General features: G+C 39.6%; 1 pseudogene across 1 annotated transcript in view; it reads left to right on the plus strand.

Moving 5' to 3' along the window:
* Positions 1 to 278: 278 nt before the first annotated feature.
* Positions 279 to 25594, plus strand: part of LOC114291921 (putative aldo-keto reductase 1) — a 31097-nt pseudogene continuing 5781 nt past the window's right edge. The window contains exons 1-3 of the transcript XR_014328906.1: positions 279 to 412; positions 2566 to 2734; positions 16403 to 16606. The product of XR_014328906.1 is annotated as a putative aldo-keto reductase 1 (transcript). The remainder of the gene's footprint in view (positions 413 to 2565; positions 2735 to 16402; positions 16607 to 25594) is intronic.

The raw sequence follows: 25594 nt of genomic DNA on the forward strand, positions 1-25594 counted from the left end.
AACTAAAATATATTTATAACATTATTAAAAATTATTAATTAATTTAATAATTTTTTAATAAAATGAGTCATTTATTATGAGATTAAAAATTTAAAGGGACAAGATATAATTTTCAAAACTATAAGAGAGCATATATTTTAAGCAAATGTCATTGTCGTGTATTTGTAATTTATTTTAAATTCAAAAAAAAAAAAAAAAAAAAAAGGGGTAAGTAAACTTGCCCAATATATATATTGGTATTCAAATTTTTTCCCTATATTGGTAATGCTATATGGCCCAATATATATAGGGAAAGAGTGAAGTTACGGAGTTGAGGAGCTGAGGAGGAAGAAGAAAGTGGAAGTGATCGATTACACACACAATGGCTGATTTTGAGATGCCCAGAGTTAGACTCGGAATCCACGGATTTGAGGTAACAAAACCCTAATTATCTCCCCCCCCCCCTTTTATTTATTTATTTTTCCAAATTCCCACCAATAATCGGTATTTGTTTCTGTTCAAACACGATTATGGAGCTGGAATTTGAAATTTAGATGATTATCAATGTACATGTCGGTTCAATTCTTTACACTCCAATCGCATTTGAGTCAAGAAATTTGTGTATGTGTGTGTAATAGAATATATATATATATATATATATATATATATACATTAGATTGAATTTCAGTCTCGGTAGTGCTTCAAATCAGGCTTTTATTTGAATAGACTGTGAAAAATCAGAGTCTTGTTGATATATTTTCATTATTTTTCTGGCTGGGTTATTTTTATTTTTGTTAAGCTAATTTGTACTTTTGAAATAATACTCGAAAAGCTTTGATTTTGCTGACAACAACCAAAATCAAAAAATTTATCCATTATCAAAAGTTTTCTTGGCAACAGACAGGACTGCCATGATTTATGAAACATAGATATGAATACAGGATAGAGAAACAACATGGGAAGGATACCAATATGACAAATTTATAAAAAAAAAAAAAGTATGATACAACAATGAATATGTATTGTACTAGCTACGATAAACTGCTAAGAACCTACCAGAACTTTCAATTCAGTAGTTTTCACCTCCTGAGCATTGCATCTGCACTTTGCTAAGTCAAAAAGTGATGTGGTGTGTAGTGAGCTTTCTTGCGGAAGGGCAGATTTGAAACTGACTTACAGCTTGCTTTGCTCTGGAGGGAGCTTCCTGAATCGGATCAACTCGGCTGGACGGATCAGTATACCAATAATCAAGTCTTCAGTCAACTGGTCAAATACATTGCATCAACCTAGGTGACTCGTCTAGAGTGAATATGCCACTGATGCATAAGGCAGTGTGGCACCTACTTAATCATATAGAGTTTAGCTAGGCGTCACATACACAAAGACCTTAACATTGCGTTAGACTAGGTGGTCAAAATAGAAAAAAGATGAGCTGCTGACATGAAGCTACCTTGTTTGCATTCTAGAAACAGTAGCTTCCACGCCCTTCCTGCCTGCTGAAATTGATGTGAATGATCGTGACAGCTCTTCAAATCCTATTCAGTCAGCATTCCTCACAGAATGGTCTACTGTTGATTGAGAACCAGGGCGTTGAATCTGTTTTGCACTTTGATGTGACAACATTCAAGAACAAGTTGGATTGGATTTGAAAACTACACTAAACCTATGTATATATAGCTTGTATGTATGTATGTGTATAAATATAAAAGTAATTTTATCATAACATATTTATTACTAATTATGTATTTAAGTATCAGTTAAATATTCTTAATTTCAGTTTTATAACATATTCATGTAAAAAAAGATCAAGATTATGTTATGAGGACACAAATTTTGACAAAATTCGACATGCTTTAATTTTACTATTTCTCAAATTTTCTGGTCTACAATGCAAAGTATTTGAAGAAACTAGTCTTACATTTATTCTAACAATCATAATCTAAACATTACACAAGAAATGTCACATCTTATTGTCAAAATATGTTGAATACTTAAGAGTATCTTGAACATATATGATACTTTGATTCTAAAATTAAAGACAAATAAACCTTAATTGGGATATTTTTGGAAGTATTGGATAAGCATTTGTGAGTATCCAAAGAGTATTGGTATCCAATACAATTTCGATATGGAAGTATCCATGCTTCATAGGCTATGATAACAGGGCCGTTGAAAATGTTAAGGTTGTTTTTCTTTTTGTTTGCTAGTATTTTTAAAAACAAAATGGTTTATGTCATTAGGTTTTTGTCGCTGTTTTATGTAATTGCCTAGTTGGATGCTTGTGATTAGTTCCATGTTTGGAATAAATTATATTATGAAGAAAGTTATATATATATATATATATATATATATATATATCTTTCCATGTTTGCCATGATAAAAGTTGGTGACCTTCAGCTATATTTAGAACTTAAGTTATATGTCTTTTAATAGGAATGAGGGAAGGGGAATCAAACCCTTTACCAACTAGTTAGGCAGGCTAGGTGTGAGTGTTAGAAATGTTTTGTCAATGTATTTTTGTTTCTCATTCATTTTTTGAATTTGGAATCTTTTTTCTTTTTCTTTTTTTCTTCTTCTTTTTCTTAGGTCTCAAAATTGGGTTATGGCTGTATGGGGCTTAGTGGAGCCTACAATTCTCCTTTATCTGATGAGGATGGCATTGCAATAATCAAGTATGCATTCAGTAAAGGAATTACTTTCTTTGATACGTCAGATATTTATGGTGTTGACCACTAACGAAATATTAGTGGGAAAGGTAATGCTTTTATTAACATGGTACCTGAGCATTTGGGCTTGTTAGGGAATTTGGTTATAGCCATTTATTACATTTAATGTACTCTGTTTATAGAGAAATATAAAGAATTGAACTTAGTAAGTCTTAAGAAATTGAAAGATTTTGTTAAAACTATATTTTGGGAGAATCCTTGAAAAGAAAAACATGAGTTCTTGTTGTTGGTGGTGTTGTCCTGTTGGGTGTTGGGGAGGGTTGAGCTAGATTTATTTTCCTTATTGATTTTTGTTGATTCTTTAGTTGGCTCAGATGTAATTTTCTTGGTGTGGATTGTTTTTGTTAGTATCGTCTTGATGTTTTTTTTTATAATAAAGTTATTCTTATTTATAAAATAAAATAAAAAAAGAAAAAGAAAACATGAGTTCTTCTCTACTCTACATTGGTATAAAGGACTGTTAGGATTATGCTCATTTAAAAACTTGTTGAAAAGATGTCATATATCCCAGATCAATTTTTCTTAGGGAAATGGCGTCTTAGTCGAAACAACTCAAAAAAAGTGCATTTTTATGGAGGTGCAAGTGGGAGTTGTGTTCTATGCCACAACTTTCACTGATACCAAACTAAGACCAACTTGTATCTTCATGAAAGTTGTAATTATTTTGAGTTGGTCCCACTAAAACACAATTTTCCATTTTTCCAATCACACTTTCTCTGTCTTTTTTTTTTTTTTTTGAACATAGATCGAGGTAGGTCAATAAGGGAGGAAGTAGTTAGTAATAAGGAAAACCAGAACTATAAGTTCTATCGCAAGATTAGGAATTTTGAAGTGGAGATTGCACTTAAGAAAATGAAATTGAATAAGGCTTTAGGACCCGATGATATCCCTATTGAAGCTTGGAAATGTTTGGGTAAGAAGGGGATTGCTTGGTTGATTAGGTTATTTAGCAAGATTTTGTTGACTTGGTTGACTACGAAATGGCCTCTCTATCTTTTTTTATTATGTTTTTAACTGTTTTTTATGTTGCCTAAAACGTGTTTTGGACCATATCCAACAACCTATGAAGTAAGGATATTGATACGAGATACAGATACAATACGATACGGATACGACAATACAATAAAATCTAATAAAATAGGATACGGGTATGGCAAGGATATGTTGAATTTTTCTTTTTCTTTTTCTTTTTTTCTTTTTTATTTTTAGTATTATATTATACATAAGCTCAAAGAATAGTGAGAAACCATTATTTAGATATTAATTATTAGAGTAAGAGCTAGTTTACTTTTTTTTTTTTTTTTAGCCAATACACTAATTTGATAATATTTGAAAAGGTAGAGTACTACTTTAATCTCACTATTTTCTTCTTGGGTAAGAAATTAGAAAATATTGAAAAATTATTTATGTATCTATTTTAACAATTATACTCTAATAATATGCAAAATTATTATAATTTCAGTTTCATAATAGTTTGGATATGTTACCTAGATTATCCAGAAAGTATGCAATACTTCTCAAAATTGGCATCAAATATTAGATACGTTTTAGGAAGTATTGGATACGTAACCACGAGTATCTGAGGAGTTTCGGTATCCAATATGGGTACAATATAGATACAATTTCCTCTTAGAAGTATTTATGCTATGAGTCCAAGAAAGGGAAGGGAAAAAAGTTCGGTTTGAAAGGTTTTGGAGCTATACTTCTTTGATTATTAATGTTGTTGTTGTCATTTTTCTTGCATCATTGAATGGGATACATTTTCAACTGATCTGAGAGATAAAACCTGATTATGAATGTTTTGTATTCACACCTTTAGAGTGGAGACTCCACTAACTTTTTGAAAGGTTTTGATAGTATACTTGATTTGATTGTTGTTGTTTTTCTTGCATCATTGAATAGGATGTGTTATAGATTGATTTGATAGATTAGACTTGAACTAATAACACCTACAGGGTGGAGACTACATTTGGGAGATAGTGTTCTCTTTTCATAGTTTGTTTAACAAGAAATAAAATATTCGAGGAGGATATTAATACTTTTTGTTTTGATGGTTTACTTGGGTATGACTGTAACTATAAATGTAGTTGTTCTTAATATCAATCAGAAAAGCGAAAACAAATAAATATGCAGAATATGATACATACAAATATTGTCGAAGTTTTATTGGAAATTTTTGTTTCACTTTCTTAATCTATTTTCTGTATTTTTTTTTTTTTTGAATAAAATAGAAGCTAGTCTGATAAAAATAAGCACCAAAAAGGTATTTTCAAATTTTCAAAGAATATTTCTGTCTCCCTTAAAGATAAAACCGTGTAAAAATGATGAGTATTTTTCATTTGGGCAAATTATACAAATGGTCCCTGTAGTTTACATGTTTTTTCATTTTGGTCACTCTAATTTCAATTTGCTCGATTTTGACCTTGAATTTTGAACTTTGTATCATTTTGGTCCAATTGAAAACGGAAATTAAGAAATTGGACGAAAAATTTGCATGTGAATGACATGTATCCAAGGGCAAAATAGACATTTTGCTTTCTCTTTTAGCTTCTTCCTTGCTTGTTATTAAACAGAGCCACCGACCACCGTCATCCGCCATTCCACTGCCTTCTGCTAGCGCCACCACAACCAAACAACAATCCCAACATCAATAGATCATGATAACTATCAAAAATTACAAAACAAAATCTAACTTTCTACCCTAGATCAAAAATCACAACACAAAGATATCTTCGGGTCCTCTCCATCAACAGTCTTCAAACCTTGCAATCCCATAATAAACTATGAAACCATCACATACTGACCATTAAGATACCTTCAGGTTGTGCTCGGTGTGAGTTTGTCTCGGCTTCCCCACAACAGTTATATGAGAACCCAATGTCAATCCACATAGAAGAACAATGATTCCTCCACGGTCTGTGAATTCAAACCCTGACAATGAAATCAAGTTTGGGCACGGCTTGGTTCGATTCTCTGTAGTCTTTTTCACATTGTTTCGAACTTTCCCTAATTCGAGATCATCCCAGAGCCTCTTCCCCAATTTGAATGCCTCTTTATTCGACTTCAAAATCCTTGAAAACTTATTTTTACTACTATTCTTAACACTATTCTCGAAATTCAAACTAGATAGAGTTTTGTACTCTCTGATTCGCCTCTCGGGCCTTCTCAATTGTGAATGTTGGTGATTTGAATCTCTTGGAGGGACCTCTAAGGGCCGAATCGGAGCTTCTTTTTCTACCAATTCTTCTTCACTTTGAAGCTCTAGAGGCCGAGACAATACGCCATCGAAGAACCCATTCAAACCCCCTTGTGTCATAGCACTGAATCCAGTTCTAAACACTAAAGGAACTTCTAAAGTAATCATGAACACATACAAAATATAGCGATCCCGGGTTTACCCTTGTTGTACAGTGATCCGGACATGTGTCCGTGGATGTTGGTAGTTGTTTATTATCTTGTTTACATCCTTTCTTACTTTGTATTTGAGTTATAGGATGTGTTGGGCGGGTTGGTTACAGGTTGGTTGAGTTTAGAAACCAAAACTAGTTGCCCAGATTTTTGGCCTGTCCGCTCGAGCGGAGGTGTTGGCGCTCGAGCGGGGAATACATCCATCCAGTATCTTGTTGTGCAGTGTTGTGAGCTCGAGCGTAGGGTTGGGAGCTCGAGCGGAGGCCTGGTTCTGCAAAAGTGCTGGGCGAGTGCATTCTGCGCTCGAGCGGGAGGTTGGCCGCTCGAGCGGTAGTCTGTGAGTGGCCGCTCGAGCGGGGTGTTTTACGCTCGAGCGGAGACCTGGGTTAAAGTCCCGAAATTGTGACTTTTCAAATCACTTTTTCACTTTCTCTTCTCTCTCTTACTTTTCCTAAATCACCATTGTTGAGCCTCTCACTCTAGACTCTACCTTCTCTCTAGGTTTTGATCTAGTAGGAGTGATTTACTCACCTTTGGCCTTTACAAAAAAGTTGTTGATCGTCGAGGGCTTCATTTTAATCTGAAAATCTCGGGTTTTGGAGCACGTTGGGTTTTGTCGTCTTCTCCTTTGGAACTCCGAATTTGAGGTAGGGATAACCTACTCCTCTCTATGGGTTTTGTCTTTAAATTTTGGTATTTTGAGATGTTGGGCTTGGTTTGGTAATCTTGTAAAGGTTTGGGGCTTTTGTGTAATTTTTTACAAAGATTGGGGTTTTATTCATAATAAACCTAGATGCATGTTTGGCATAGAAAAATGGAATGATTGTTGAATCATTGATGAACATGGGACCTAAGGGTTGAAATAGTAATTATGGAAAATGGCCTAATTACATTGTTTAATTAATTGGGATAATTAATTGGTGAGAAATGAGGAAATGAAATGTTGATTGAATATCCATTTGTGCATTTATTTTCTGTTTTAGAAATAACTGCTTGGGCTATCGGTGGAGGATAGTCGAGATTGTTGTAGACAATGCATGATGATTAGGTAAACAGAAACTAATCAATGGAATGTGTCATGGAACTTGACGGTTGATAGAATACATTAATTGTGTGTATTGTGTGATTGTATATAGAACCAATGTGTTTATATACGTTATGTGTAGAGGAGGAGATAGGGGATGTACTCCGCGGTTTAGGGGAAGATAGGGGATGTACCTCTAAACCGGATAGGTATTGGGAGGAGATAGGGGATGAACTCCGTAGACAGAGCTCATATGCTTGTCTAGAGAAGTGAAGATAGAGCTCATATGCTTATCTTTGTGAAGTGTGGATACAGCTTGTATGCTTATCTGTGGATATTGTTGATATACATATCTGTTGTAGAGTGTGGATACAGCTTGTATGCTTATCTGTGGATATTGTTGATATACATATCTGTTGAGAATGTGGATATAGCTTTTATGCTTATCTGAATGTGAGATATAGTTTTTTATACATATCTGTGGAAACGATGATAGAGCTAGCATGCTTATCTGTTGAAAAAGGGAAAATGAAAAGTAATTGGGACTTGTAAGTCGTTGACATAAATATGTAATTTATGTGATTGTATCAGTGTTGACCAACTATCAATTGCTAATGTTTTAGTCATTGTCCATGGTTGGTTTAGTGTATTTCTACTGGGCTGTGGCTCACCCTATATGGGAATATCATTTTCAGGTGCAGGAAGCATGCCACCTCCAAGGACATAGCTGGGAGGCTAGTGGCGGGCATAGTTTTGTCGTTTTACTTTTGATGTATTACATGTAATTTCAAGCCAAGGGCTTAATGTGTAAACGAGTTAGAACTCTTTGTTGTAACCAAGTGTTAACTTGGAAAGCTGTAAGCCCGTAGGGCATTTTGTTACGAGGTTAACATGTAATACTTATGACTTGGAATTTTAATGAATGAAAGGAATGCAGTTAGTTTAAATGTAAATGCATGTCTTATCTGATGGGTTTATTGTTATTATTTTGAGGGCGTTACAACTTGGTATCAGAGCGTACCGGGTTCGAATACTTTGGGTACGTGGGAAGTGATTAGTATCACAATGGGTTTGTCTCGCTTGATAGAGACTTAAATGTGGTATCATATGTTATGTGCTTAAGTGATAACATGTTTATGTGACTATGTGGGTATGGGATTTAATTTCTAGGATGTTGATTGGATCCTTGAGTTTCTGGGAGTCTTGTTGGAAAAGCACTTGATCAACGCTGTTTCTAACCGGAACTCTAGTAACGTCTCGGGACTATCATTATCCGGAAATGAAATTCGTAAGTGCTTATGTGTTTATGTGCTTATGTGGAGTGAATTACAGTTGTCCAGGCATTAGGACGTGAGTGTTTAGTTTCGGCACATTTATGAATGTGCTAACGTTCTGTGTTGCCTTTATTAGGATGTCAGGACGAGGAAGAGGTGCTAGGCGTGGTAGACCTGCGAGGCAGGAAGTACCGTTACCGGGTGAGATTCCGGCAGTGCAGGAGGGAGTTGGGCAGGCCACTGTGGCCGAGCCAGTGGGTCAGCAGGCTATGGGTGCCTTGGCCAGAGAGTTAGTAGGAGCTTTGGGTATTCTTAGAGCTGGGAATCAGGCAGCTGAGGCAGGGCCTTCTTTCTTGAAGAGGGAGTTCTTCCGGTGTAATCCGGACGAGTTTATCAGGGATCCTAAAGAGCCGCTTAAGGCAGATGAATGGCTCGAACAGACAACGAAGACGTTTGAGATGCTTGGCATCGAGGACGGAGCACTGAAAGTGACCTTGGCATCCTTCCAACTGAAGGGAGATGCAGGTCAATGGTGGAAGTACGAGAAAGCTCGTGTTGGTGGTACTTGGGAGGCGTTTGTGAATGCTTTTCAGGAGAGGTTTTTATCAGCAGCAGCTAGGGAGAAGCTGAGGGATCAGTTTAGCCGGCTTAATCAGCAGGGCTTGTCAGTGGCCGAGTTTGAGGCTACTTTTACCAGTCTGTCTAGGTTTGCACCTGAACTGGTGGCGTCTGAGGAACGCCGTTGCTATGAGTTTGAGCGGAAGTTGAGGCGGGGCCTCAAGTTGAGAATTGGTGGGTCTTATATTCGAGAGTATAGACACCTAGTGGACGCTGCAGCTCATATGGAGCTTATGATGCAGGAGGAGGATGAGGGTCAGAGAGGCTCCAAGAGGAGCCAGGATAGTCAGGGTGATGGCAGGAGGCAGAGGGGTTCTAACCCTCAGCAGTCGCAGGGTGGTGTTGCTAGATCGACCTTCCCAGTGCCGAGTGTAGGCTCCGGGAGAGGTGGTCAGGGGGATTTCACCTGTTACAAGTGTGGCCAGCTGGGTCATAAGGTATCTGTTTGCCCGCAGAAGGGTGGGGGTCAGAAAGCTGCTTCTTCTTCAGCTAGACCGCAGGGTCAGAGTTTGGGCAGGGGGCAGCTCTTGACTTGTTATCAGTGTGGACAACCTGGGCACATGAAGAGGTTTTGCCCACAGTTGAGTGCCACTTCGGGAGCGTCTGGTTCTAGGCAGACGCAGGGTTTTCAGCCAACTCAGTCTGTGCAGGCCTCGAGGGCCAATCCGGGAGCTTCGTCATCCCAGTCTGTGCAGCAGTCTTTTGCTCCGAGAGGTGAGCAGGTAGACCAGGGGCCTACGGGGCGCGTGTATGCTGTTACCGCGCAGGACTTAGTACCGGCTCCATCAGTAGTGAGAGGTACTTTTCTGTTTTGCAACTCAGTTGCTAATGTGTTGATAGACACGGGTGCATCTCATTCTTTTGTATCTGCTGCATTTGCATCTATTTTGGAATTGGAGTTAGCACAGTTAGCATCTCCTATTTGTGTGGTATCGCCTTTGGGTGGTGAGTTGATCCTGAAACAGGGTGTTAGAGGATGTGATATAGAGGTCGCCGACTATAGGCTTCCTTTTCCGTTTGTTGTCATGCCCATGAAGGGTTTTGATGTTATTTTGGGTATGGACTGGCTATCGTCATACCGGGCTGTTATTGATTGCTACCGCCAGAGGGTTACATTGTGTACCTTGAGCGGGGAGTGGTTCCATTTCTTGGGAGACCGGGTTGGTAGTGTTTTGCCACCGGGGTATGATTCGCGAGGGCGAAGTGAGCTTAGTAGTCTACTTGCTAGCTTTGAGAGTGGTGGGAGTGGTGAGACCCAACATGTATTGCCGAGGGTGGTTTGTGAGTATTCGGATGTCTTTCCCGAAGATCTTGTTAGTTTGCCACCTCACCGAGAGATAGAGTTCTCTATTGATTTAGTGCCTGGTACGGCGCCGATTTCTATGGCACCTTACCGTTTTGCTCCAGCAGAGTTGGTTGAGTTGAAAGTTCAGCTCCAGGAATTGCTAGATAAGAGCTTTGTTCGCCCTAGTGTTTCACCGTGGGGAGCACCGGCACTCTTTGTTAAAAAGAAAGATGGTGCCTTGAGATTGTGTATAGACTACCGGAAGTTGAATCGGGCTACGGTTAAAAATAAGTACCCTATGCCCCGTATAGATGATTTGTTTGACCAGTTGAAGGGTTCCCGTTGTTTCTCTAAGATAGACTTGAGATCGGGTTACCATCAGTTGAGGGTCAGGGAGGAAGATATTCCTAAGACGGCATTCCGTACGCGGTATGGCCATTACGAGTTTTTGGTGATGCCATTCGGACTTACCAATGCACCGGCAGTCTTTATGGACTTGATGAACCGGATTTTCCGGGAGTTCTTAGACCGATTTGTGGTTGTTTTCGTGGACGATATCCTTATCTATTCGTCTTCTGAGGAGGAGCACGAGGCACACTTGAGAGTGGTGCTTGAGTTACTTAGAACCCATAGGCTGTATGCCAAGTTTGGGAAGTGTGAGTTCTGGCTGGGGAAAGTCAAATTCTTAGGCCACGTGGTATCCGGGGAAGGGGTGTCTGTTGATACGTCCAAGGTTGAGGCAGTGCAAGATTGGGCACAGCCTAAGAGTGTGTTTGAGATCCGCAGTTTTCTGGGATTAGCTGGGTATTACCGTCGGTTTGTGAAAGATTTCTCCAGGTTAGCGTCACCGTTGACTAGACTGACTCGGAAGGGAGTCAAGTTTGTGTGGAGTGAGACTTGTGAAAAGTCGTTCCAAGAGTTGAAAGTTAGATTGACCACCGCTCCGGTGTTGATTATTCCGGAGAGAGGGTTGGGTTATGCGGTTTATTGTGATGCCTCACGAGAGGGTTTGGGTTGTGTGTTGATGCAAGAGGGGAAAGTGGTAGCTTATGGCTCACGTCAGTTGAAAATACACGAGAAGAATTACCCCACACACGACCTAGAGTTAGCAGCTGTGATCTTTGCCTTGAAAATCTGGAGGCACTACCTTTATGGTGAGAGGTTCGAGGTATTCTCGGATCATAAGAGTTTGAAGTATCTGTTTACACAGAGAGACTTGAATTTGAGGCAGAGGAGATGGATGGAGTTCATCGAGGATTATGATTTTGAGTTGCATTATCATCCGGGAAAGGCCAATGTTGTGGCCGATGCCCTTAGTAGGAAGACCATTAGTGATGTTGCTAGTATAGCCATCCGGGAATGGGTGATGTTGGGAGCACTTGGCGAGTTTGATTTGCTACTGGGCGAATCTGTTAAGGCTGCGGCCTTGTTTTCTGTCGTTGCGCAGCCTACACTTGTGATTAGAGTGTTAGAAGCACAGAGAGGTGACCTTGAGGTAGAATCCCTCCGAGAAAAGATCTCCAGTGGGAAAGTTGAGAAGGGTTTGACGGTGTATCCCAACCTGAGTGTGAGATACCGAGACCGTTTGTTTGTACCGGAGTCTTGCCGAGAGGAAGTACTCCGAGAATTTCATCATTCGCGCCTTGCGGTGCATCTGGGAGGTACTAAGATGTATCAGGATTTGGGTCGCCAGTTTTGGTGGCGGGGTATGAAGAGAGATGTGGCTGTTTTCGTATCGAAGTGCCTTACTTGCCAGCAAGTGAAGGCCGAGCATCAGAGGCCAGCGGGTTTGTTGCAACCCTTGCCTATTGCCGAGTGGAAGTGGGAGCATGTCACTATGGACTTCGTTGTAGGTCTTCCGAGGACTCAGCGGGGTAGTGATGCTATTTGGGTGGTTGTAGACCGGTTGACTAAGTCGGCGCACTTTATTCCTATGCGCGTGAGAGATTCGGTAGATCATCTTGCCGATGTGTATGTTCGGGACGTAGTGCGATTGCATGGGGTCCCAGTGACGATCGTCTCAGATAGAGATCCTCGTTTTACTGCTAGGTTGTGGCAGAGTTTGCAGAGTGCCTTGGGCACTAAGTTGACCTTTAGTACGGCTTATCATCCTCAGACTGACGGGCAGTCCGAGCGTACTATTCAGATCCTCGAGGATATGCTTCGGGGTTGTGTCCTGGACTTCAGTGGGACGTGGGAGAGGCACTTGCCATTGGTAGAGTTTGCCTACAACAACAGTTTTCAGTCTAGCATCGGTATGGCACCGTTTGAGGCCTTGTATGGCCGACCGTGTAGGTCTCCAGTGTGTTGGGCCGAGGTGGGTGATGCACCTTTGTTGGGTCCGGAGTTGGTTAGGGAGACGACGGAGAAAGTTGAGCTTATCCGTAGGAGGCTTGTTACAGCCCAGAGTCGACAAAAGGGTTATGCCGACCGTAGGAGGAGGCCTTTGGCGTTTGAGGTAGGTGATCATGTCTTTCTGATGATATCACCTAGGCGAGGTCTGATGAGGTTTGGGAAGAGTGGGAAGTTATCCCCTCGGTTTATTGGTCCTTTTGAGATCCTTGAGAGGATTGGTGAGGTTGCTTATCGGTTAGCCTTACCGCCGCAGTTGTCCGGAGTGCATGACGTGTTTCATGTGAGTATGCTTCGGAAGTATGAGCCAGATCCATCACATGTGCTGGATTGGAGCGATTTAGAGGTAGATGAGGATGCCTCGTATGAGGAGAGACCGGTTCGGGTCTTGGATAGGCGGGATCAGGTCCTGCGTGGCAAGACCATTCCTTTGGTGAAAGTCTTGTGGAAACATCACGGAGTGGAGGAAGCCACTTGGGAACGTGAGTTGGAAGTCCGTGAGAAATATCCGGACTTGTTTGTTGATGAGTGATCTTGTATTTAAATTTTACTTTTGGCTGAACTTAAGAGCTTTTATATATGTCTTAAGTTGTGAAACATTGAAAATGTTTTGATTATTGGAAGTACGTTTTGGAACTTGCCTCATATGGAAGTTGAATGTAACATTATATCTGTTGAATATATTGTTGACATTGAAAAGATAGTGCATAATGTTAATGCATGTTGAAAGTACATATGTTGTTTACATATTGTGGAATGTCTCTTGTTAAAGGGATGGGATGACCGGTAATGGGTCGAATTGTTGAATGTTAAAATGTAACATTGTTTAAAAAATGGAGGAAAGCTTGTTTTGCAACTTGTGCTTAATTTCGGGGGCGAAATTCTTTAAGGGGGGGAGGTTATAGCGATCCCGGGTTTACCCTTGTTGTACAGTGATCCGGACATGTGTCCGTGGATGTTGGTAGTTGTTTATTATCTTGTTTACATCCTTTCTTACTTTGTATTTGAGTTATAGGATGTGTTGGGCGGGTTGGTTACAGGTTGGTTGAGTTTAGAAACCAAAACTAGTTGCCCAGATTTTTGGCCTGTCCGCTCGAGCGGAGGTGTTGGCGCTCGAGCGGGGAATACATCCATCCAGTATCTTGTTGTGCAGTGTTGTGAGCTCGAGCGTAGGGTTGGGAGCTCGAGCGGAGGCCTGGTTCTGCAAAAGTGCTGGGCGAGTGCATTCTGCGCTCGAGCGGGAGGTTGGCCGCTCGAGCGGTAGTCTGTGAGTGGCCGCTCGAGCGGGGTGTTTTACGCTCGAGCGGAGACCTGGGTTAAAGTCCCGAAATTGTGACTTTTCAAATCACTTTTTCACTTTCTCTTCTCTCTCTTACTTTTCCTAAATCACCATTGTTGAGCCTCTCACTCTAGACTCTACCTTCTCTCTAGGTTTTGATCTAGTAGGAGTGATTTACTCACCTTTGGCCTTTACAAAAAAGTTGTTGATCGTCGAGGGCTTCATTTTAATCTGAAAATCTCGGGTTTTGGAGCACGTTGGGTTTTGTCGTCTTCTCCTTTGGAACTCCGAATTTGAGGTAGGGATAACCTACTCCTCTCTATGGGTTTTGTCTTTAAATTTTGGTATTTTGAGATGTTGGGCTTGGTTTGGTAATCTTGTAAAGGTTTGGGGCTTTTGTGTAATTTTTTACAAAGATTGGGGTTTTATTCATAATAAACCTAGATGCATGTTTGGCATAGAAAAATGGAATGATTGTTGAATCATTGATGAACATGGGACCTAAGGGTTGAAATAGTAATTATGGAAAATGGCCTAATTACATTGTTTAATTAATTGGGATAATTAATTGGTGAGAAATGAGGAAATGAAATGTTGATTGAATATCCATTTGTGCATTTATTTTCTGTTTTAGAAATAACTGCTTGGGCTATCGGTGGAGGATAGTCGAGATTGTTGTAGACAATGCATGATGATTAGGTAAACAGAAACTAATCAATGGAATGTGTCATGGAACTTGACGGTTGATAGAATACATTAATTGTGTGTATTGTGTGATTGTATATAGAACCAATGTGTTTATATACGTTATGTGTAGAGGAGGAGATAGGGGATGTACTCCGCGGTTTAGGGGAAGATAGGGGATGTACCTCTAAACCGGATAGGTATTGGGAGGAGATAGGGGATGAACTCCGTAGACAGAGCTCATATGCTTGTCTAGAGAAGTGAAGATAGAGCTCATATGCTTATCTTTGTGAAGTGTGGATACAGCTTGTATGCTTATCTGTGGATATTGTTGATATACATATCTGTTGTAGAGTGTGGATACAGCTTGTATGCTTATCTGTGGATATTGTTGATATACATATCTGTTGAGAATGTGGATATAGCTTTTATGCTTATCTGAATGTGAGATATAGTTTTTTATACATATCTGTGGAAACGATGATAGAGCTAGCATGCTTATCTGTTGAAAAAGGGAAAATGAAAAGTAATTGGGACTTGTAAGTCGTTGACATAAATATGTAATTTATGTGATTGTATCAGTGTTGACCAACTATCAATTGCTAATGTTTTAGTCATTGTCCATGGTTGGTTTAGTGTATTTCTACTGGGCTGTGGCTCACCCTATATGGGAATATCATTTTCAGGTGCAGGAAGCATGCCACCTCCAAGGACATAGCTGGGAGGCTAGTGGCGGGCATAGTTTTGTCGTTTTACTTTTGATGTATTACATGTAATTTCAAGCCAAGGGCTTAATGTGTAAACGAGTTAGAACTCTTTGTTGTAACCAAGTGTTAACTTGGAAAGCTGTAAGCCCGTAGGGCATTTTGTTACGAGGTTAACATGTAATACTTATGACTTGGAATTTTAATGAATGAAAGGAATGCAGTTAGTTTAAATGTAAATGCATGTCTTATCTGATGGGTTTATTGTTATTATTTTGAGGGCGTTACACAAAAACCCAACACAGATCAAAATTTGAATCAATCTTTGTCGACTCAAATGGCCTCGGCCGAATAGGGTTTAGGGTTTTGGTTAGAACTCTCTTCTTTTTAGGGGCTTTCTCTCCATCGCGTCACCCTACCTCTTCCACAATTGCGAGCCATCACCCCACTCCTTTCATTCCAAACTCACGACAACAACCGCCTTGCTATCACCCTACGCTGCCTTGCCATCCCACATAGGCCCTCGATGCCACCTCCCTTTCCCTCCCCCAACTCTTCGACATCTCCTCCTCTCTCTCTCTCTCTCTCATGTGTACAGAGATAGATATATATATATACACATATATCATTGAGTTAAATGGGAGTGAGTTAACTCACTTTGAGTTAGATGGATCAATCATTGAGTCAATTGAGAGAGAGCGAATTGACTTTTTTGCCCTTAAAAACTCTGCACCTGTTGTCCACGCAAGCCTTTTCCATCCAAATGCTTAACAGAAGTTATCTATTGGACCGAAATGATACATAGTTCAAAATTCAAGGTCAAAATCGAGCAAATTGAAATTAGAGGGACCAAAGTGACACAACGTGTAAATTATAGGGACCATTTGCATAATTTTTCCTTTTCATTTTTTATGCCAAATTAGTTTTTAGTTTATTTGAATTTTTTTTCTAGAAAATTTATTCTGAAAATCAAACCAAAGAGAGTCTTGTTGGCTGTTTTCCAAAGAAAAAATTAATATGCTTTTGCAATTTTGTGTGATATTTTAGTTGTTGATCCTAATATTTGCAGGCATTAAAGGATTTGCCTCGAGAAAAAGTTCAGTTAGCTACAAAATTTGGAATTGTCAAAATGGAACCTACTCAAGTTGTGGTGAAGGGTACTGTTGAATATGTGCGCTTTTGTTGTGAGTCTAGTTTGAAGCGCATTGGTGTGGGCTGCATTGATCTCTACTACGTACACTGGATTGACACATCAGTACCTATAGAGGAGATTGTAAGTTTCTTGTTTATATTTTCCATTTACCAATGCACCTCGAGTCTAGTTCCTAGTTTGAAGTTGGCTTCTTTTTTTTTTTGGTGGTGTTTTTTTTTTTGTTTTTATTGAACTTTTTTCAACTTTGAGTTGTTTTTTTTATGTACCTTTTAAATCCATCTAGGCTAGGGTGGTCATGGGCTTGATGGCCCAACCAGCCCAACTCATTCTACTGCTTGAGATAGATATTTGGCCCATGAGTTGAGCTGAGATTTTGAGCTCGTTTACTTTTTGGGATGGGCTTGGCATGAGTAATTCTAGCCTGGCCCCGCCATTTATAATTGTTTAGTTATTAGGTGATGGGTAGTTCAGTAATTGTTACTAAGTTGCTTATTAGTAAAAATAATAGTGTTAGAGAGGACAAAATAGTTTTAGGTTTTGTGCCTCTTCCCTTCATATTACTCTCTCATCTTTATTCTTTCTCTCTAAAATTTCTTCTCCTTACAATTTTAACTCGGTATCAGAGCGATAGAAATCCTTGATTTCTTTGGTTGTTCTTGTGTACTTCCTCTCCTTTTTCCTTTTTCCTCTTTCTTTTTTCATATGATAATGAAAAAAAAAAAAAAAATCACAGCCATGCTCGTCTAGGGCTTGGGAGTTCCCAGAAAAATTTCAAATTTTTCCTACCACTCTTTACCTATTTTTTGATTTTTTCTTTATTTTTCTGAAAAAATGGGTCATTTTTCAGATTCTCGATCTCCACCTGTTTTTTGCTTGAATCAAGGCCTAGGTCAGTCCTTGTAGGTGCCAACTGGACCCCTTGAGGCTCTTATTGGCTTTGGTTTTTACTTCTAGGGTATTTCCAGGTGTTTTTCAGCCTCCAAGTTCTACCAAGTATGTTGTTTTGCCTCTGTTTGGCTCTGTTTGGGGTGTTTCTTGCTGCTGCTTGTTTGTTTTAGTGGAAAATCATATTCTTCTATCATCTCCTCAGTTTTTGGATAAAGTAGTGTGTTTTTAATCCATGGGTGAAGAAGGTGATATTCCTCTCAGCAGTGAGACTAAAAACCTGAGTCCCACTGTAACACTGGGTGACTTTCATTCCCTTCAACTCACTACTAAGCTCAATGGCACCAATTACTTGGTTCGGTCTCGTTCTTTTCAATTGGCTATTACTACTTGGGGCTTGTTGGGGTAATCAAAGGTGTTACTAAATCTCCCATGGAGGATGGACCAACCCGTGACAAATGGAACAAAGAGAATGCTCTTGTCATGACTTGGTTACTCAATTCTATTCATCCCAGTATTAGTTGGTCTTTTGTTTTAATGGATACTGCTCATGAGATTTGGACTGCCGCATATTAGATGTATTCTCAGCGGAGTAATGATGCACAGGCTTATGAACTACGGAAAACAATTTGAGGGTTTGATCAGAAGGATAGGACTCTTGCGGAGTACTATTCCGAGTTGAGTAGCTTATGACAGGAACTCGATTACTATCAGAATTTTCAGGCTTTTTGTTCTCAAGATGCTACTATGTTCCAGCAGATGGTATCCAAAGAGCGTGTTTATGACTTTCTTGCTGGTCTCAATAAAGAGTATGATCTGATTCGTGTTCAGGTTCTTAGCCGTGATCCGTTTCGTACCATGCGTGAGGTTTATGCTTATATTCTGCAGGAAGAGAGCCGGAGGAGTGCTATGGTTCATCGGCCTCTCCAAGATCGCTCTGCCTTAGTCGTTTCCTCTGCACCTCTAGATGGGAAATTTGGTTAGCCCAAGTTTGGGGGGACAGGCTCATCTACTGATCATGATCAGATTATTTGTGATTACTGTGGAAAAGGATGTCATGAGCAGGACCATTGTTGGAAGTTGCATGGTTGTCCTCCTCGAGGACGAGGTAGTGGTCGTGGTAATCGTGGTGGTACCGTTCGCTCTCATGCTTATCTCTCAGAGTCCTCTCCCACCACTTCCAGTGATTCTGCAGCCCTTTCCCAAGATGAGCTATATACTCTCCGGCGTCTGATGGCTTGGCTCAACTCTCCTACTGCCACTGCTTCAGATCCTCCTTCCTCCAACTTTGCTTCCATATGTATTCCTCCAAGTGCCTTGAGTGTTGTCTCATCATCTCCTTGGATTATTGACTCTGGTGCTACCGATCATATGGCAGGTTTGTCTAACCTCTTCTACTCTTACTCCCTTTGTTCTGGCAAGGATAAAGTGAGTTGCCGATGGGTCTTTATCCTTTGTATCTGGGACAGGCTCAATTTCTTGCTCCCCTTCTATTTCTCTATCCTCTGTGTTACATGTCCCAAATTTCTCTACTAATTTGCTCTTTGTTAGTCGTCTTACCACTTCTTTAAATTGTTTCATTACCTTTTATCCTTCTCATTGTGTCTTTCAGGAATTGGATACGGGGAGAACGATTGGCAGTGGTAAATCACATGAGGGTCTATATTTTTTGGATGGTGGCTCTTCTTCTCCAAGCCAAGCTCTTCACACTACTGGCACTCCTGGGCTTTCTCTTTTACATCAATGACATCGGCGTTTAGGGCACCCCTCTATTTTTGTTTTGGAAAAATTGTTCCCTAGTTTAGTGAAGGATTTACCTCGTAATAATTTTCATTGTGATGCTTGTGAATTTGCAAAGCATAAACGTTTTTGTTATCCTTCAGTTAATAAAAAAAGTTTGTTTCCTTTTCTAGTTATTCATTCTGATGCATGGGGTCCTCCTCGTATTTTGACTATGTCTGAGTGACAATGGCACCGAATATATTGATGGTGTTTTTCGTACATACCTTGAAGAACATGGCATTCGTTATCAAACTAGTTGTGTTGGTACCCTTGAACAAGATGGTGTTGCAGAACGGAAAAACCGTCATCTACTTGAGGGTGCTTGTGCTCTTTTGTTCATGATGCATGTTCCTAAACCATACTTGGGGGATGCTGTTTTAACTAGTACTTGTCTTATTAACCGCATTCCCTCTAGTGTTCTTCAGTTTTAGTGCTCTCTCCAACTTCTTCCCCCTACTTCTGTGTCACCCATCTCTCTCCCTCCTAAGGTGTTTGGTTGTGTCTGTTTTGTCCGTTCTTCTCGCCCCACTCGGAGCAAACTCGACCCTAAGGCTGTGCGTTGTGTTTTTCTTGGTTATTCCTCCACCCAAAAAGGCTACAAGTGTTATGATCCTCACTCCCGGAAGTTTTATGTCACTATAGATGTCACCTTTTGTGAGTTTGAATCATTTTTATCAGGCCAATCTCTTCAGGGGGGAGGTTTTTACTACAGAAGAGATTGTTTCTTCTGATCTAGTTGATCCAGTGCTTTTTCCCCCCATTTGTAGTGAGGTGGAGGAGGAACAATCTTGTGAGAAGTCACAAACTGTGTGTTCAGTGGGCGTCTAGTAGGTTGGATATACCAGATCTCAAGACCTACTCCCAGCGACAAAAAGAACAGTTATCTCACAAGCTGCCATGTCCATCGCCATCTCCGGATCCAGTTACTAATCTCTTTGTGGAACCTTCAGGTAATAAGCCTTTGGCCACTACTAATCCTGTTCCTATTGATGAACTTGATCTACTTATTGCTATTAGGAAAGGAGTTGGAACTTGTACTCAACATCCTATATCTAAATTTGTGTCATATGATTCCTTGTCTCCGTTATACCGTGCTTTTGTCTCGTCTTTGTCTTCTGTATCTATTCCGCAGGGTTGGAAGGAAGCACTCAACGATCCCAAATGGAAAGAAGCCATGGCAAAGGAGATGAGAGCTCTGAGTAAGAATGGCACTTGGGAGTTAGTTTCTCTACTATTGGGAAAAAGATCTGTGGGCTGCAAATGGGTGTTCGCAATTAAGCAGAGAGTAGGTAGAACCATTGAGAGATATAAAGCAAGACTAGTTGCTAAAGGGTTCACTCAGGCTTATGGTATTGACTATCAGGAGACCTTTGCTCCGGTGGCTAAGATGAATTCTATTTGTGTCCTCTTTTGTGCAACAAATCTAGGGTGGCCATTGCAACAATTGGATGTAAAGAATGCTTTCCTCCATGGCGATTTAGAAGAAGTGTTGTATATGGATGTTCCTCCTGGTTTTCTTCTTCAACCACTAATGGAAAGCTATGTCGGCTAAAGAAGGCCTTGTATGGTTTGAAGCAGTCTCCTAGAGCCTGGTTTGAAAAGTGTCTGAAAGCAATGATTAGATTTGGGTATAAGCAAAGTCATGCGGATCATACTATGTTCATCAAAATGTGTGCAAATAAGATAACCATACTTATTGTTTACGTGGATGACATAGTTTTGACTGGTAATGATGTGGCGAAAATGTCCCAAATCAAAGCTCGACTCTCCAAGGAATTTGAGATTAAGGATCTTGGTGCTTTACAATATTTTATTGGGATTGAGATTGGTAGATCAGACAAGGGTATCTTCATCTCTCAAAGAAAGTACATATTAGACCTCCTTGAGGAAGTAGGGATGTTGGGGTGTAGACCTGCTGATTCCCCTATTGAGGCGGCCAACCACAGACTTAGTAGTGATGGATACCATGTTGACAAGGGAAGATATTAGAGACTTGTGGGGAGATTAATATACCTTTCTCACACTCGACCAGATATTGCGTATGCGGTGGGTGTCGTAAGCCAATTCATACACGATCCTCGAATAAGTCATTTGGATGCAGTGAATCGAATTCTAAGGTATTTAAAGTCAACTCCTGGAAAAGGCATCTTGTTCTCTAATCATGGACATTTGAGGTTAGAGACCTTCACTGATGCTGATTAGGCTGGAGCTATTAATGACAGGAGATCTACCTCAGGTTATTGCACTTTTGTAGGAGGGAATTTGGTGACTTGGCGATGTAAGAAGCCAGCAGTTATAGCTAGGTCAAGTGAAGAAGCTGAATATCGAGCCATGGCAAATGGCATATGGCATTTGTGAGCTTATATGGCTTTAGGTTTTGTTGGCTGACTTGGGACTGTTAAGTAGTGGGCCAATGAGATTGTACTGTGACAATAAGGCTGCTATTAACATTGCCTATAATCCAGTTCAGCATGATAGGACTAAGTACATTGAGATTGACAGACATTTTATCAAGGAGAAGATCAATAGTGGAGTAATTTGTATGTCCTTTGTAAAATCAGCAGATCAGTTAGCAGATATATTTACTATAGGGTTAGGTAGTAAGGGTTTTCATCCTATTGTATGCAAGTTGGGCATGAGAGATATCCATGTACCAATTTGAGGGGGAGTGTTAAGTTATTAGGTGATGGGTAGTTTAGTAATTGTTACTAAGTTGATTATTAGTATAAATAATATTGTGTTAGAGAGGACAAAACAGGTTTAGGTTTTGTGCCTTTTCCCTTCATATTACTCTCTCTCATCTTTATTCTTTCTCTCTAAAATTTCTTCTCCTTACAATTTTAACTATAATATATTTAAAGTCCATTAAAGAACCCTCCCCCCCCAAAAAAAAAAAAAAAAAACCCACTTTTTAGGCAATTTTTTTTTGAGAAGTACGTAGTGTACTTTTTGCAAAAAAATTCTTTTTCCTTTTTATGTTTTATTTGTTGTAAGGATTGTCTCATTTAGATGAACCTAAAAAGTAAAAATCTTGAATCATTACTGAAGTCAATATAAAGTAGAAAAAAAATCCCAAAAAAACCAATGCCTAAAGGGATGCCATAGTTTTTTTTTTCCTCTCTTTTTGACAAGATAGGCAACTGTCTTATTGATTTTCTTTTCTTTTGTTCTTTCTCATAAAAAGAATGGTAACTCTTGTGGAATGCGCCAATTGTGAAATTGTTAGGTAAGTCCATTAGCTTTCCGCTTATGTGTGATCGTTTACAGCAGATGTGGGGAGCTATGAGAGATGTGAAGGTTGTGGATCTGGGATCAGATTTCTTTTTGGTAAGGCTTTCCAATAGAGATGGTTATGATCATGTGCTTTTTGATGGTCCATTGGTTATTACGGGGCATTATTTGTCTATTCGGAAATGGCATCCAAAATTTTGTCCCTTGGAGGCGTCTCACTAAACAAATTCTCTTCAAAGGCTATCACTGCAATCAAGGTTTCAAAAAGTGGTTGCAGTGATGCAGATGCGGTTGCGGGGTGTGAAGCCCGTAGCATAACGATTGCAGTAACCGAAACCATAAAAAATTTTATAATTCACACAATTTGAAAAAAACTTACCCAATACTCTTTTTTTTTTTTCTTTTCAAAATCACATTTATTGGGGTTTAAAATAGATTTTGATCAATATTTGTTAGTTTTTAAGTATGATCTAATATATTTCATATTTTTAAACCACTATAAAAAGAGTTTTTTACATTTTATTTCAATAGTTAATGACTTTATATGTCATAAATCTATATTGTACCTCTTATTTTTATTTATTTTTTAAGAATAATTGATTTTAAATGTCTACAAAATTATTTTTGACCAATTCCTGAACTAACTAAATAAAAAATGTTTACAATTATTAAATGAAATAATTATAAAAATAAAACAAAAATTATTTTTGAGCTACTGAGTATTGCAAATGTGTATAACGTATATTTTATAAGCTTTTTTTATTTTTTTTATTTTAAAGAAGTTCAAAATATTGTAAATGTGTATAACGAGCCGTTACAACCGTTACCTAACACCGAAACGGCCGTTACACGTTTGAATTTCCGTTACACTGCAAAAGCGGATGTAATGCGTAGTGCCTACCGCCGGAATTGTTACATAACGGCCGCAACCGTTACGTAAACCATTACGTGAGACCGCTTTTTGAAACCTTGATTGCAATGGTCTCTACCAACTTCCTACTTCTCAGTCTATGTCTTCTCGAACCTTGCATTCGTCTTTTCTGAAAACATTCTCATTTTCTCAAGCAGAGAAAGCCTTTGAGAACTAGTTCAGAGCAAGAAAGTCGTATGTAATGAGGTACGGCCACACTGTTTATACCTATAGGACTTTTACGTTTGCGGCGAACTCATTGTGAGATCAGCAACAAAAGACATTCTATGGTGACGAAATAGGTGTTTCACTCGTTAGTCGACTTGCACTTATTATATACATCCATGTTAGGAAAGGCATTACCGATAGAATCATTTAAAAAAATAGCACTACCTATTGTAAAGGAAATGTCTTCCGTTGGTATTTGATTATTTGGCATTTTCATGATATAACCTATAGTAAACTTACTGTCCTCAAACCAATTCCACACTGTTGCTGAGTCGTCGGACTTATCCACCAAGGATTCATGGAATTTCTGTGGATTGCATTGGGGGAAATCTACCAAAGCTAGGCAGATAGATAGACTCCTTTCCCGCTGCTAATGGAGAGTGACACACGAGAGAGCTCATAACTCTTGTTTTTCGCTAATAAAATGGGGATTCCGTGCCCACTACATAGGTTCAACAATTTCGTTTGATTCCAGACAAGAAAGGGTAGGAACGCTTCAAATAGACTATAGTGGACATACGGATATAGTTCTTGATCAACTGTGCAAGAGGAGAGTAGACGAAGTGCTATGGTGCATATTCCAATTTCTGGTCACTCTGTCATTCCTACTCCATGGGATGGCAAGCCTATCCAGGGTCAGCTTTGGTGATAAAAGTGGCAATGTGCCCTAATCTAATCAATAAGGGTTTAAGCGAGGACAAAGATGATTTACTTACAAGTTAGGCTTGTGCTGCGACATCCGCAAAGGGGTCAAGGCATGCACCTCTGAGAGCACTCAACATGAAAGATAGATAGAAATCACTTGATTAAGTACTGGACTCACCCCGGGCACCCCCTACGAGAACGGTTAGCTGTCTCTAAAAGAAGGGTGATTTTTTGGATAATCCCTAAGGCGCCTTTCTCCTACAGGCATCCCAAAGTCAGGGACCTTTTTGTTTTTGTTAGGATAGACCTAGGATCACTTTCTTGTACTAGAAGTTGAGCAAAGGGGCCCATCCCTTCTATGGAATTGGCTAGTGATTACCTTATCATTTGAATATCCTATGGTTCTTTATATCTGTTTTTTCTGACCAATCTGAAATAATCAAAAGAGAACTCTGACTCTTATAGTTCTAATTCCTAGATTGCTACCCTACCTACTTATTATTGAGGGAGTCTGTAGTCCCCCCACGGGCATATCTAGTTTAGAAAAGACATGAGATGGGAGGGCGTGAGGCGGAAAAAAACAGAGTAGACGCTTCAATCCGAACACTCGATGATATGAGAGTTACATTATGCAAATACGTTCGAATCTTCAGCAAAAGAATTCAGTTTTGAGCTTCAAACCTGAACCTCGCACCCCATTTGGACCAAACCCTATTTTTCTAGCCTGACCACTCATAAAACAGCAAAACCAAAAAGGACCGGCAGGCCACATCATGTTGGCCGGCCGGCCATGTTTGCCGAGAAATAGATATTTTGCAGTTACAACTGCTCCCATGCACGAGCTTTGGCCAGCTGGTCTTTTTGATGATATTTGCATGTAGGTTGGTTGAAAGTCTATAAATGCAGCCCCTCACTTCATGGTTTAGGGTTAGAACATTTTACCCAAGGTTTTCCTCCACCCTCTTGATACACTATAGATACACCATTGGAGCTCGATTTGAAGCTTTTGGCTGGAACTTTGAGATTGATTTCAGACACTTGAGAGTGTTTGGATTGGAGTTTGTAAACTAAGAAACTCTTCCTCTTCTCTAGAGGTTGATTCTTCAACTCTTTCCATTTCCTTTTTCATTACTCTTTGCTCTTCATTCTCTGTTATAAACACTGATTTTCAGAGTTGTCTTAGGCTTAAAAACATGTGATTCAAACCTTGTTGAAGGTAGAAGGGTTAGCCACCCTACCGTAGGCTTGTTCTTTAGCTTTGTTCTCTTGTTCTTCTTCATATTTTTCCTTCTTTTCCTTCATTTCCAGCACTGTTTTAGGCAGTTTTTGATTGAATATGAACTGTATATGTCTGTTGAAAGCTTATATAGATAGTTTGATTCTTGTCTCATGTCTCTCTTCTTTGAAGATATTGCATAGCTCTCTTC

Source organism: Camellia sinensis, chromosome 5 (genome assembly GCF_055761805.1).
Source record: "Camellia sinensis isolate YWXY chromosome 5, ASM5576180v1, whole genome shotgun sequence".
In the NCBI taxonomy this organism is placed as follows: domain Eukaryota; kingdom Viridiplantae; phylum Streptophyta; class Magnoliopsida; order Ericales; family Theaceae; genus Camellia; species Camellia sinensis.